The following is a 12,887-nucleotide window of genomic DNA, read 5'->3' on the forward strand; positions in this document are numbered from 1 at the left end:
TAATTCTCCCGAACTCACTTGAAATCTTTTGAAATATCCAAATTTATTTGAATTCACATGAAGTGACGTGAATTACCGTGAAGTCACTTGAAATATCTAAATTCTTTTGAACTAACTTGAATTCTCCTGAAGTCACTTGAAATCCCTTGAAATAACTAAATTCATTTCACGTGGATTCACTTAAAATCATTTGCATTCATTTTAAGTCGATTTCATCCTCCTGTAGTTATTTGGAATCTCCTGAAATATCTGAAGTCATTTTAATTTACATGAAGTCACGTGAATTTACATAAATTCAAATAAATTCATTTCAAGTCACTTGAATTCTCCTGAAGTTACTTGGCATCTTTTGAACTATCTAAAGTTATTTGAATTAACATGAAGTCACGTGAAGTCATTTGAAATATATAAATTCCTTTGAAGTTACTTGAATTCTCCTGATGTCAATTTTAATTTCTTGAAATATCTGAAGCAATTCGAATTAAAATAAAGTCACATGAAATCTCATCAAGTTACGTGGATTCACTTAAAATCATTTGCATTCACTTGATGTCGATTTAATCCTCAAGTCATCTGAATTCTCCTTAAATATTTGAAGTAATTTCGATTCACATTAGGTCACGTGATTTCACATGGAATCACTGAATTCTCCTGAATTCACTGGAAATCTCCTGAAGTCAGTAAAATCTTCTAAATTCATTGAAATACGTATCTTGAAGTATTTTAAAGTCAAGAGTAGATGTGTACCCAATTGTTGAGTTCTCAAACCCTCGATCGTACTTTATTCCAGGAAGGGGAAGTCAAAGGAAATTAGAAGTGATAAATTAGGGGAAGTGAGGGGAAACGAGGGAAGATGAAGTATGGGAAGAGAGAGGAGACGAGGGGTGATGAAGTAAGAGGCGGAAAGAAATGAAATTTTTGGGAAAGGATGGGAGAAGTGGGGTATGCGAGGGGAAATGAAGGGCGAAGGAAAAAAGTGAGGGGAAATGATGGGAGGTGTAACAGGAGATGGCAGCGTGTGATGTGATAGGAGGAAAACTAGGTTGAGGGAGGGCAAATTAGGGGTAGAGGAAGTGAGGAGAGGAATAAATAACTGATGTAAAATTTTGGGAAGGTAGAGGAAGTGAAGGTTGAAGTGTGGGGAGGGAAAGTAGGGAAATTGTTTAAGGAGCTATAAAGCATTCTATACAATTTAAATTACTGTTTAAAGATAATACAAAAGTCCACTCATAAACTTAAATATTTCTGAAATGAGGCCAACCAATTTTGATCCAAAAAATGTATCCTGTTCCGAAAAAATCAAAATTTATGACCACACTGCTAAAAATGTTTACTATTATTAAATCTAAAACCTCAGTGTATGAAATCGCTGTTAAAAGACGATGTATATTAAATTTCATATACCGCATATTGATAATTTATTAGAAAGGACAGTAATTTTCACTTTAATGAAATTTAAAAAAAAATTTTGGCAGTATTTTTCATTAATAAATAATGAAAAATAACATTTTTTCCTAATGAAACATAAGTGTCACTGTTTTTTAAATCGGAAAGTTCAAATACGAAAATTATAACGAAACTTAACCCCCAAGCACCTGTACTCACGTTAAAATTTTAAAATTCACCCGTAAGTTGCACTTTGATTATCAATAAGTACAGTGAAACTTTTCAATAGCCTTTCCTTCTATAGCCCCTCCGAGAATTGACGCCTTGCCGCAGGTAGGTGTAACAGGAGCTACGCGGGGTCTGCGGTTGTTAATCAGTTGAGCACTCATGCGTGAACAAACAAAAGCGGAACGGGCTATAATGAGTTAGTTCCCACCTGCCGTCAGCCCAAAAATCGGCGCTATGGAAATGTTTCACTGTATTTAGTCGACGAATTTAAGGTTATTACTTTATTTTTTAATGTTTAACAAGGTATGAAGGCATCAAACGACTTTAGTATTTTCACGCACTCTGTTTTACCGACTTTAATATACATGTATATTAATTTTACAACATGATGGTACATTAAAATTAATATACGGTATATGCAAATGACTTTACTCACATGTATGTTAAAGTTACATTAGATTTTTTTAACTGTGCACGATATAGTAGTATAATAAATATTTTTTACTAAAAATCCGACAAAAATAAGGTAAACTATTTTTTGTTTTGATTATATGATAATAATTTTAAGACATGCTAGCGTTAAAAGCTGAAAAAAATAATACTACGAAATCGGGAAATCCTAATATGCGAAAATCTGCATTGAATTCTTCTAAAGATTTTCCAAATTTCGTTCCGATTGCCGGGAGTTCCAAGATTTTAGAGCCCTGCTGGCAAGAAGAACTGATGTGGGATTCTAAAGACTCGGCTATACTCGGCAACAAAGATTTGTAAGATTTGCCAAAAATGCTACATAGCTGAGAGATAAAATCGATACAACTTCTTAAGTATCACACATTAATCAAATATAGCAAAATTAATTTTTTTTATCAGCCCATAAAAAAAGAGTTCTGGGATTTCAAGTTCCACCGTGTTGTTTAGAGTATGTCTTTTTGGTGAAAAATTCAACAATTTGGCTGAAAATTGATTTTTTCAAATGCATTTTTGTGGATTGAAAATTAAACTGTTTAATTGAAAAATTCATCTATTTTGGTAGAAAATTAATTTTTTCCTTCTTGAATGAAAACTCTTCTTCGTTGGAAATTCAACTCTTTTGTTTAAATTTCGTCTTTTTGGTTTAATTCAACTGTGTTTTATTTTAAATTAAAATCTTTTTTAGTTAAAAATTATTTTCTTGTTTGAAAAATCACCTGTTTGGTTCAAAATTGGAAAATTAACCACCGGCACAGTACCGCGCCAGTACCGCCAGTACCGCCGGTCGGATTACATTGTTATCACTGCACGTGATAACAACGGTATGTACTGACTTGCAGTACTGGGCCAGTGAATAACGTTGGCACTGGCGTGGTACTGGTGAAACACCTAATGATAACTAAGTTATATGCATGCAGTTACAATACTGGGCCAGTACATAATGTTGTTACTGGCGCAGTAAGGGTAAATGCCCTAATGATACTTATAAGTTCTGTACCGATCTGTAGTACTGGGTCAGTAAATACTGATGTTACTGGCGCGCCACTGAAAAAAGCCATAATAATAATTGTTTTCTGTACTGATCTGCAATACTGGGCCACTACATACCGGCGGTACAAGCGTGGTACTCGTCAAATCACTAATATTGAAAGATATAGTGAAGAAAAGATCAGTATGAGCTATAAAGTTAGTAGCAACGAATAAAACACATTTTAAAATCTTAAAATTTATATATTATTTGATACTTAAGCTAGATTACAAAGCATTTTGTTAACAGTAATGAACTTTTGTTGACAGTTCTAGCTTTGTCACAATTTGTTAAGATTTTCGTCATTAATTTCTGTATCGATACTTCTTACTGCCTTCTCGATATCCTGCATTAGAGAACCAGCTGGTGATATATAGTCACCCGTGTAGAGATATAAACGTGGGCCTGGTAAGGCGCTGGTCAGTTTTCCCTAGTTTTAGCGTAGCCCTGGTCGGGTTAACTAGCAAGGGCCATACATGGCATGTAACGCTTCTGTAGATTTTTGCCCTACTTAGGGAAAACTTGTCAGGGCCTGGCCAGTTTTTCTGAGCTCTGCCCTACTTTTCTAAATTATAATAGTAGTAAACAAAACTAGTTTTAGAAAACAAAATTTATTTTATTCAGTGTAATCCTCCTGAAAATACATATTATATTATAATATGTCTTTCAGTCTTTCAGTCTTTGATGATGCAAAAAACCCGTTTTCAAGACCAGTAAAATTGTATAAATTGCTTTACATTGCAACATTTTAAATTATACAAAAACTTGATAACTTTACTAAACTTTTAAATTTATTACAAAAAGAAAATTCGCTTTTTATCAAATTTAAACTGTATTAGAAATTATGCATAAGTTTAAAATTGACATGTATGGTATTCACTTAGAAATAAATTTTTAATAATTGCATATGGAATTGACTATCAAGCCTTCAAAAATACTTCAGTATTTAATTTGGGCACATTTGACATTACATCTTGAGTCAAGACCTTCACCTTTTACCTATATTTATTTTCAATCCATTTCGCCTTCTCATAATAAGTGTATACAAGGAATCTTTCGTATAAGGGCAACTTTGTCGACGATTTTTTAAATTCAACAATCGTATTTTTTGTTCAGCGTCTTGAATATTTTCTACAAAAAATGTTGGATAGGGACAGTTTATGTTTAAGTTAATGATCTGAAATCTAAAAAATTCCCTGAAAACATTTTTTTGCAACTTATTTTAATTTTATAGAATTACCAATAATATATCTCACATTCTTCTTGGGCGAGTACAATTTTTTAAAATATAAATAAATAAAATTCTATTTTTATGAACACAATGAAAAGAAATTAAGTTCTTGTCTTGCACGATGTTTCTTAACACATATTCGACCTAGGCCTAACGTGTTTTTTCTTTTCATATCAATTATGTTTCAATCGTCAGCGTACACAATATTTATCAAAAACTATTTACTGAAAATAATACTTTTATCATTGATATATATAACTTCATCAAACATTCAAACTAGGTTAGGTTGACCAGAAGTCCCTTGACGAGCGCCATAGGGTAGATGTGTGGCGTAATAGAGTATCTCTCGTGAATTCCTGACTTGGGGAAAGCCTCCGCAAAACTCCACAAAAATTTTTTTTTTATATTATTCGTATATGGAACTCATTTTATTATTTTTAATTCGGAACAGCAAGAGTGTGTTTATAGTTAATAACAAATATTTATATTTTAATGCCCCATTTGTGCCCTATAATAATTTAATTACTTTCTTTGAAAATAGAAAAACTGATCTGGGCCTTGCCAGTACCACTTTACAAATGGGGCCATATAGGGCAATTTCTACACGGGCATTAAAATCTTTTACTGAGACATTTTCGAATTTTTGTCAAACGATTTCTGTAAAAAGAAAACAATATAAAAATACAATCATAAGCATAGAGTAAACATTGTCGAGTTACAGTGTGACAACTAAACTCAAAATCTGAAATTGAAGCCAATAAAACCAACCCCCTGCATCGACGTTAGTTCACTAGTACGATCAAGTGAAGCGTGGAGGCCAGATGACGCTGGGATTCTTTCCAGCCTAAATTTATATGGCCAAGCATTGGAAAGATTAGTGACAAATTAATTTGATTAATATGTTTCGCAATGACCTTCGGTTTTTATGTATGACAAATTAAAGTGTGAACATTTTTTAAGTTTTACTACTTTAAAAGCTTGCACTAAAATAACAAAAATTGGGTGGAATGCGGTGTGTTACGCCTGCATGTAAATATCAGGTTATGCCAGCTACTCAAAAAATTTAATTTCTTTTATGTGCCGGAAGGTACAGAAAATGTTAAAGCCTGACAAAAAGCCATCATACCCGGGTAGAAATTATAACTTGGTTGTTAAGAGACCCTGCCTAGATTTCCTATTTTCTATTGAGGCCCTAAAGTGGCAATCTATCGAGGACTCAAGCGAAAGCGTCACGCTCAACTAGCGAGGTCATCAGTAGGCAACCCAATGAGGGCCTACTAATAGGGTCTTTATAGAATCTAGATAGTCCCTCACACACTATTATTCAAAAGCATATGCTATTGTTTTTTGTTTTGTTGATTCAAATAAAATATTATTAAAATATTAAAAAATTGGTCATGCTTTAAATTCTGAAGTGTGATCGTATGGTTGCAGTAGCATTAAAGTTTAATCAGCACATTGCCATAATCTATTACCAGAAATTTTCGATTCAAAGAAGGAAAATATTATTCCAATTGTAAAATACATTTTCTTTGCAAAAGTTTAATCTAAAGGATTTTACACCTTTCTGTAGCCTCTGACAAACACTCCTCCGTTTTCTCGTATTTTTATTGACATTCGATTATTAACTTATACTCCGCACGTTATTCTAAAACTAAACTTATTATTAAAATTTGACTAGAGACCATGATTTTTTTTTCAAACTTATTTTTTACAAAACTACTTTATATAAATTTGATAGACGTATTTGGAATTCAATAATAAAATGTGGTATAATTATAAGTTTAATTTTGTTTCTTAAGTTGAAAAATACTTTAAATTTATTTTCTCCAAGTTACGATTGAAACCTATTACAAGTTCCCGCAGCTAGAAAAGAATATTTTAACGATTTTTTTCAATTAATATTACTCTCATATTTAACAAGATATGGAGCTTTAATTATGCTATGCATAAAACCGATTGTCATTACGAATAATGTAAATTAAATTAATTTCTAACTAATTTTGCCTATTCCTGTCATGTAAAAACAGACTGGAAAGACTCCTAGCGCCATCTGCGCTGCACGCTTCACTTAGCCCACTGGCGAAGTAACGCTAACGTATAGTCGTTGCAAGGTACTGAATAAAACTGGAAATCTTTAGATTATGAATAGAAATCATTTAAAATACTACAAAGTTTCATACTCAATGCTGTTAAATATCAAATTGTAACCGTTTAAGAGTTTCGAAACAATCTACTGCAAATTTTTAAACTATTAAGTGGATTGAAGTTGCAAATATTTAAAAATCATTTGTGAAATTACAAAACTTTATAGGTACGTGAAAAGGCACACGAGGCACATCGTGATGAAGTTAACAATTAACACTGCTATAAGTTCCCCATTTTCCGAAATTAGAATTATTTGTAGCCAATATCGCTAATTACAAAATACACTAGATGTCTAATTTTATAAATAAAAACAATAAAAACTCAATCGTACAAAACATAACTTAATACATTCAATTTATGTTATTCGACTGACTGTCGACGTTTATCAACTCGAAATACAAGTTTCCCATTATTTTTACAGTAAAATGTTTGCTCACTTACCTTTCTCAGCAATATCTCCTTCAAGTAAGACACGGAACACATATATAATACACATCTCAAATTTGAAAATTTCAAAGCCGGTCGAAACTGTTATCAAAGAAGCTCTGAGCGTGCTTTCTTCGCTTTCTTCTCCCCTTCGTTCTCGTCGATCGGTAAAGGAAACAATGAAGATAGACAACCCACGTGGCGAGGCATCTCATCGGTGCGGTACCGTGAGCACGTGCTGCGTCGGTAGTAGACTCAGTATCAAGCCAACCACTGACTGAATTTTTATATCGGTTGTCAATCGCCATTTGAAGTTGGTAATTGACCAGTAGTACGCCAATCGCTAGCAAAACGCCGATGCCGGCATTTCATCAGTAGTGAATATTACTTCTAAGCCAGTAGTACACCAGTATGATGCCAACCGTTGGTTGAACTCTTGTTTCAATATTTGAAAAGTAATACGTATAAGTACTGCGCCAGTAACAGACCCAGTATCACACCAACCACTGGTTGAACTCTTATGTCGGTTGTCAATCAGTTGGCGTAACGCCAGTGCCGATATTTCACCAGTCGTGACGGTCAGTACTGGGTCAGTTCTAAACTAATACGGCGCCAACCGTTGGATAAATTCTTGCGTCGATATTCTACCATTAATGACAGTCAGTACTGAGCCAGTCTTAAAACAGTGCTATGCCGATGGTTGGCACAGTACTAACAGCCAGTACTGGTATTTATTCTATATTACAACTGGCGCGGTAACGCGCCAGTTGCTCCTAATAAAAGTATTTCAATGACTTTACAAGCATCTCAAGGAATTGAATATATAATGAAAATTCCTTCTACGAATTGAAGTGGTTTCAAAGAATATAATAACATTTTATCCAATTTCACGGGATTTTATTATATTGTAATGGATTTCAATCAGTTTATTTACTAAAATACAGGGACTTCAAGGATTTTAAATATTTTAGGATATTTTAAAAAATTCTAAGGAATTTTTAATCAATTTTATTAAATTGAAGAAATTAATGATTGAAGAGATTATTAATTAAAAGAATTTCAAAAGATTTAAAATATTTTTAGATATTTTTTAAAATTTCAAGGAATTTTCAATAGATTTCAAATAACTGTAAGGATTGAAAAGGATTAAAAAAATTTTAGAGTATTTTCTAAATATTTCAAAGAATTTCGAATTGATTCAAATAAATAAACGAAATTTCCAAAGTTTCTAGCGATTTTTAAAGATTCCATGGAATGTTTAAGAACTTGAAAAAATATCAAGGAATTTCAAAAAATTTCTAAAGTTTTTAAATATTTACGACATTTAAAAAGTTGCAATAAATTAAAAGGATTTCAAAGATTTTAGGTTTTTTTTTAATTATAAAGAATTTTTAATATATTTAATTAATTTGAAGACATTTCCAAGGGTCCTGGGGTATTTTGAATAAGTCCAAGGTATTTTCAAAACTATAACAAATTTCATGGGTATACATATTATTTCCAAGGACCTGAAATATTTGAGGTATTTTTGAAAATTTAATAAGACATTTAAAAAAAAAACTCTAAAACAATATTTGAAAACAATGAAAAAGCCTTATTTTGTAATTTTTAAAAAGGGTGTATTTAAAAAGTCATATTTTAATCCCTCTTTTAGAAAATATAACGCCATAAATGTAAAAAAGATAGTTGGGGACACGTTAGCGATAGACGTATAATAATACGCAATTGATTTTATTTTGATTCGGAGTAAAATAAAAATAATTGGCAAACAGGACATTACAGGGGCATTATATTGTCAACTTTTTATTTTAATCCATAGAGAATATTTTTGAAAATTAGAATAATTCAAATTTATCTTTTCTATTCAATCATGAATAACTTTAAGGTAATAATAAATGAGTTTGATAATGTTATTCATAAACTTTAATATGTGGAAAAGAAAATTACATGCTGCATTAAATTTTTTCAATCCGGAAGGTACTTGAATTTACTTTAATGGTAGGGTTCAAGATTGGTATAATCAACTTATCAACCCCACAACAGTAAATAAGGAGGTTGGAAGTGCTCAGACAAATCTCGTAATCCATTTGCACTCGAATTGAGAACCTACGTGGTCAAGCTGTGGTCCCCTGTGGTCAAGATAACCAAAGAATAAGGTCACGTAAAACGATATGACTTATGAGAAGATCCCGAACAGCCCTCGCTATTATAGTATTACCCTTCGCCGATTGAAGAAGACTGATAATAATGCCTTTTTCACACTTTCTTCATCACCAAAAGTCATTCAATTTGAATGAAGAACACTTTCTTACAGTATAAAAAAAGTATTCTGAAAAGAATGTAAGATGATAGTACTTTTTCACCTTTCACTCGTTAGTAAATAGTCACTAATTGACTGAAGATTTCAAATCTATTTATCAGTATAGGCAAAACCTTCGTCTTCATCTGCAACATGTACTTTGTCCTATATTTTTAGAAGTTTTTTCTTTTGAGATTTTTACTATAATCTATACAAAAATCGTTGTATCTAAATTTTTTAAACGGATAGTAGTACTTTTAACTTTACAATATTTTTAGTATAGAAATAAACAGTCAATCTTCTTCGGGAAATGTTTGATTCAGGCCCATCGGGTTCGGTCAGTGACGTTTAGGGCTGCAGCCATGCCAAGAGGTGAAGTCTATTTGCTTATCAAATATGCAGAACATTCGCCCTCCATAACTGCTCGTGAGCACTGAAAGTTGCGTGCGAGTACCAAGTCGGCACTTTTGGATTTCCTACGCTTCAGTTAGCACGAAAGCTTCTCATGATATCAACTGTCATGTCAAAATTCGATTCAGGCCAGTTATGGACAAATTGAATTACATCAATTGGTCAATTTATCAATATTCCAGTATTAATATTTAAGGGTTCCTTAATAATAAATTCAACACGATTCATCAATTTACCTCTCATTTTGCTGGCTCTAATCATTCTGAAAAACAACCAGCAATTTTCTTTTGAAAACACATACTTGAGAAATAATAAAATTTATTATGATGTCTGTCATAAAAAATAGTAAGAAACAGTAGAAAAATAATTACATTTTTGTTCTCTTTGCACATCAATATTTCATTCAGCAAGAAATTTTTTACAGTTTTTTTAATGATTGTGAAAATGGCACCCCAATTTCCTTAAAATGTGAAAGAAGGTATACATTTGATATAAAATCATTTGTTGTTCATTAGGTAGCGTTTGATGTCAAACTTCGTCGTTTGATAGTCAAAATTTAAATAGTTATGGACTTTTCAAAATTAGGGTGCAAACCTACCTTATGAAATTCCTAGCATTTCTAACTATAAAAATGTTTAATATGTAAATGAGTTAAATATATTTTTCATCGACCAATTTCTTAAGCTGTTTGATGGAAGGAATTACAACATTTTTAAAGTTGGTTGCCTTGCATTTTTTAGTGTCGAAAAATTGATTTAAATATTTTTCAGTCTTCAGAAACGATTTACAGAAAACTTTTTTGTATTCTAAATTTAAAAGTATTATTTTGTATTTAACATCTTGCAAATTAAAAAGTGTAATATAAGCAGAGAAATCTATCGAATAAAAAATAAGACATTCAATTTCCTTCTGCCTTATCATATTTTATGACGAAATTATATACGGAATTTCTTATTTTTTAACGCGATAATTTCTTTTTTATAACCCCTTTGAATAGGTAATAAAATACTTGAAATATATTAGTACCATTTTCTTAGACTTCACTGATTTCTAATCAATTTATTATTAAAAGTTCATCATAAAACATTGTATAACGACCAACGAATGATTCCCTACAAAAATGTTGAACTTTTCTTAATCATATTTTTATTTACAACACTGTTACGTCGTAACAATATTTATTCTATATATTCACTTTAATTTTATTTATAATTTTTTGGTCAATTTTCTTTTCTTCGACAAATTCTCTCTGTCTCGTGAACACTTAAAGGTTTTTTGATCCCACTATGCAGTGTGAGCACAGCTGTTAAGAGGATGCCTCGGGAAATTTGTACTTTCTACTTTTAAGAATTAGGATTTATTTAGGGATTGATGTTATCTCAAATACTTTGAGTTTCGAATTTTCTTCGCTTTGGAAATTTTAGATTTATAGATTTACGAGTTAGCCTATTCCTTTTATGCCGAGCACGTTCAATCCAGCGCTTAAAGAAACGGTCGGCCTCGGTACAGCTGAAGGTCCTAGATAAGGCCCTTAATTTTTATCACTCTTTTGACCTTGCAGTCCCGTCTGTTCCATCCGTCGGTCCTTTCTCGCAATTTCCCACGCTATCCTCTCTTCTCGGGGCAGCGACTTCACTTCTTCTTGTACATCCTTCGTGTCAAGAGCTTTTCTGAATTGTAAAACACGCAGTATTAATTTTCTAAAGTAGATTTCCTCAATTTGAGCCGGATACATTTTACGTTGGTAAAAAAGTGCTCTTGAGTGATTTTAAAAATCTTAGTGACTCAGTGACTCAGTAACTCCAAAATACAGTGACTGATTTTAAAGCTCAGTAACTTTAAATAACAGTGAGTTTCAAGTGAAAAGTGATCAAAAGCAACCCAGCACCAGGACAGAGGAATCTACATACGTGATACTGCGCGTTGAACTTTTGTATTCCATTCGACAGATTTTTATATCCCTTCGACGGATTTTTATATCCTTTCCATGGATTTTCATATCCCTTTCAACGAACTTTCATAGTCCATTTAACGGATTTTTATATCCCTACAACGGATTTTTATATTGTTTTCACGGATTTTCATATTCCTTTCAACGGATTTTTTCAGATTATACTTCCAAACCAACGGATCAGTTTCGAGAGTAGCAGAGGGACTTCGGAGGAGGACCAGCCTTTTACGCACCACCAACATCAGCCCAGCAGCCTTTTCAGAATTCAAGGATCGGCATCATTTCATCTGCAAATCTTCGAGTCAAAGTAAGTCAAAAGAACGACCAATTTTTCCTTTCATATTTTATACATATCCTTAAAGTTTTCAATCTTAGCGGGATAGATGTGTTACATGTTCGGTTTGTGAATAATAAGTTTTAAAATGAGTTTGGAAGATACAGACGTTTTAGATAATTCCGTAGAAAAATCGGTGGTGGCAAAATTGCGAAAGGCTCGCGGCGATATTAAACGCCAATTAACTTCTTCCGAAAAGTTGATCGCTTCAATTGTTTCTAATACCGATTTCGAGGCACTTAACCTCGAAGAGCGAGTAGAAAAGCATATAAAACTGTGGGATAAATTTGATACCATTCAAACCGCGTTAGACACTAGTTTAGAAGATGAAGCAGGCGCAGAAGCGCAGTCTGAGCGGACGGATTTCGAAAATCGCTATCATAGGATATGCGGTATTTTTAAAATATACATAAAAAATCCGTGTTTTGTTTTAAAACAATCAGGATCATCAGAAGCCGGCCCAAGTGCACAAAATTTAACACCGGGCAATATTGCAGCCCCTTTATTAACTTTTTTGTCTCATCCAAATTCCCTTATGCACACAGGAGGCTCAATTTTTAGTCAGCAGTCAACGTCCAGCGTTAATTCACCTCCTTATCATTTTAGTGAGTCAGACGGTGCTCAAGGAAATCGTTTAATTAGTGATGAAAGACACAATCAAACGCGTTTAGATCACGATCAACTTAGATTTCGCACACGGTTCGAGCTTCCAAAGCTTCAGACACCTACCTTTCATGGTAGCCTTGATACATGGTTGACTTTTCACGATTCGTTCAAATCAATGTGTCACGATAATCAAGACATTCCAGAAATTCAAAAGTTTCATTATTTAAAAGCATGTGTCAGAGATGAAGCGGCCGAAGCTATAGCTTTGCTCGAGACAACTGGCAGCAACTATCAGGTAGCATGGGATCTTTTGAAAGCGCGATACGATAACCGAAAATATATCGTAGAGAGTCACGTCAAGGCTTTATT

This window comes from Belonocnema kinseyi, chromosome 9, assembly GCF_010883055.1.
Source record: "Belonocnema kinseyi isolate 2016_QV_RU_SX_M_011 chromosome 9, B_treatae_v1, whole genome shotgun sequence".
NCBI classification, from domain to species: Eukaryota; Metazoa; Arthropoda; class Insecta; order Hymenoptera; family Cynipidae; genus Belonocnema; species Belonocnema kinseyi.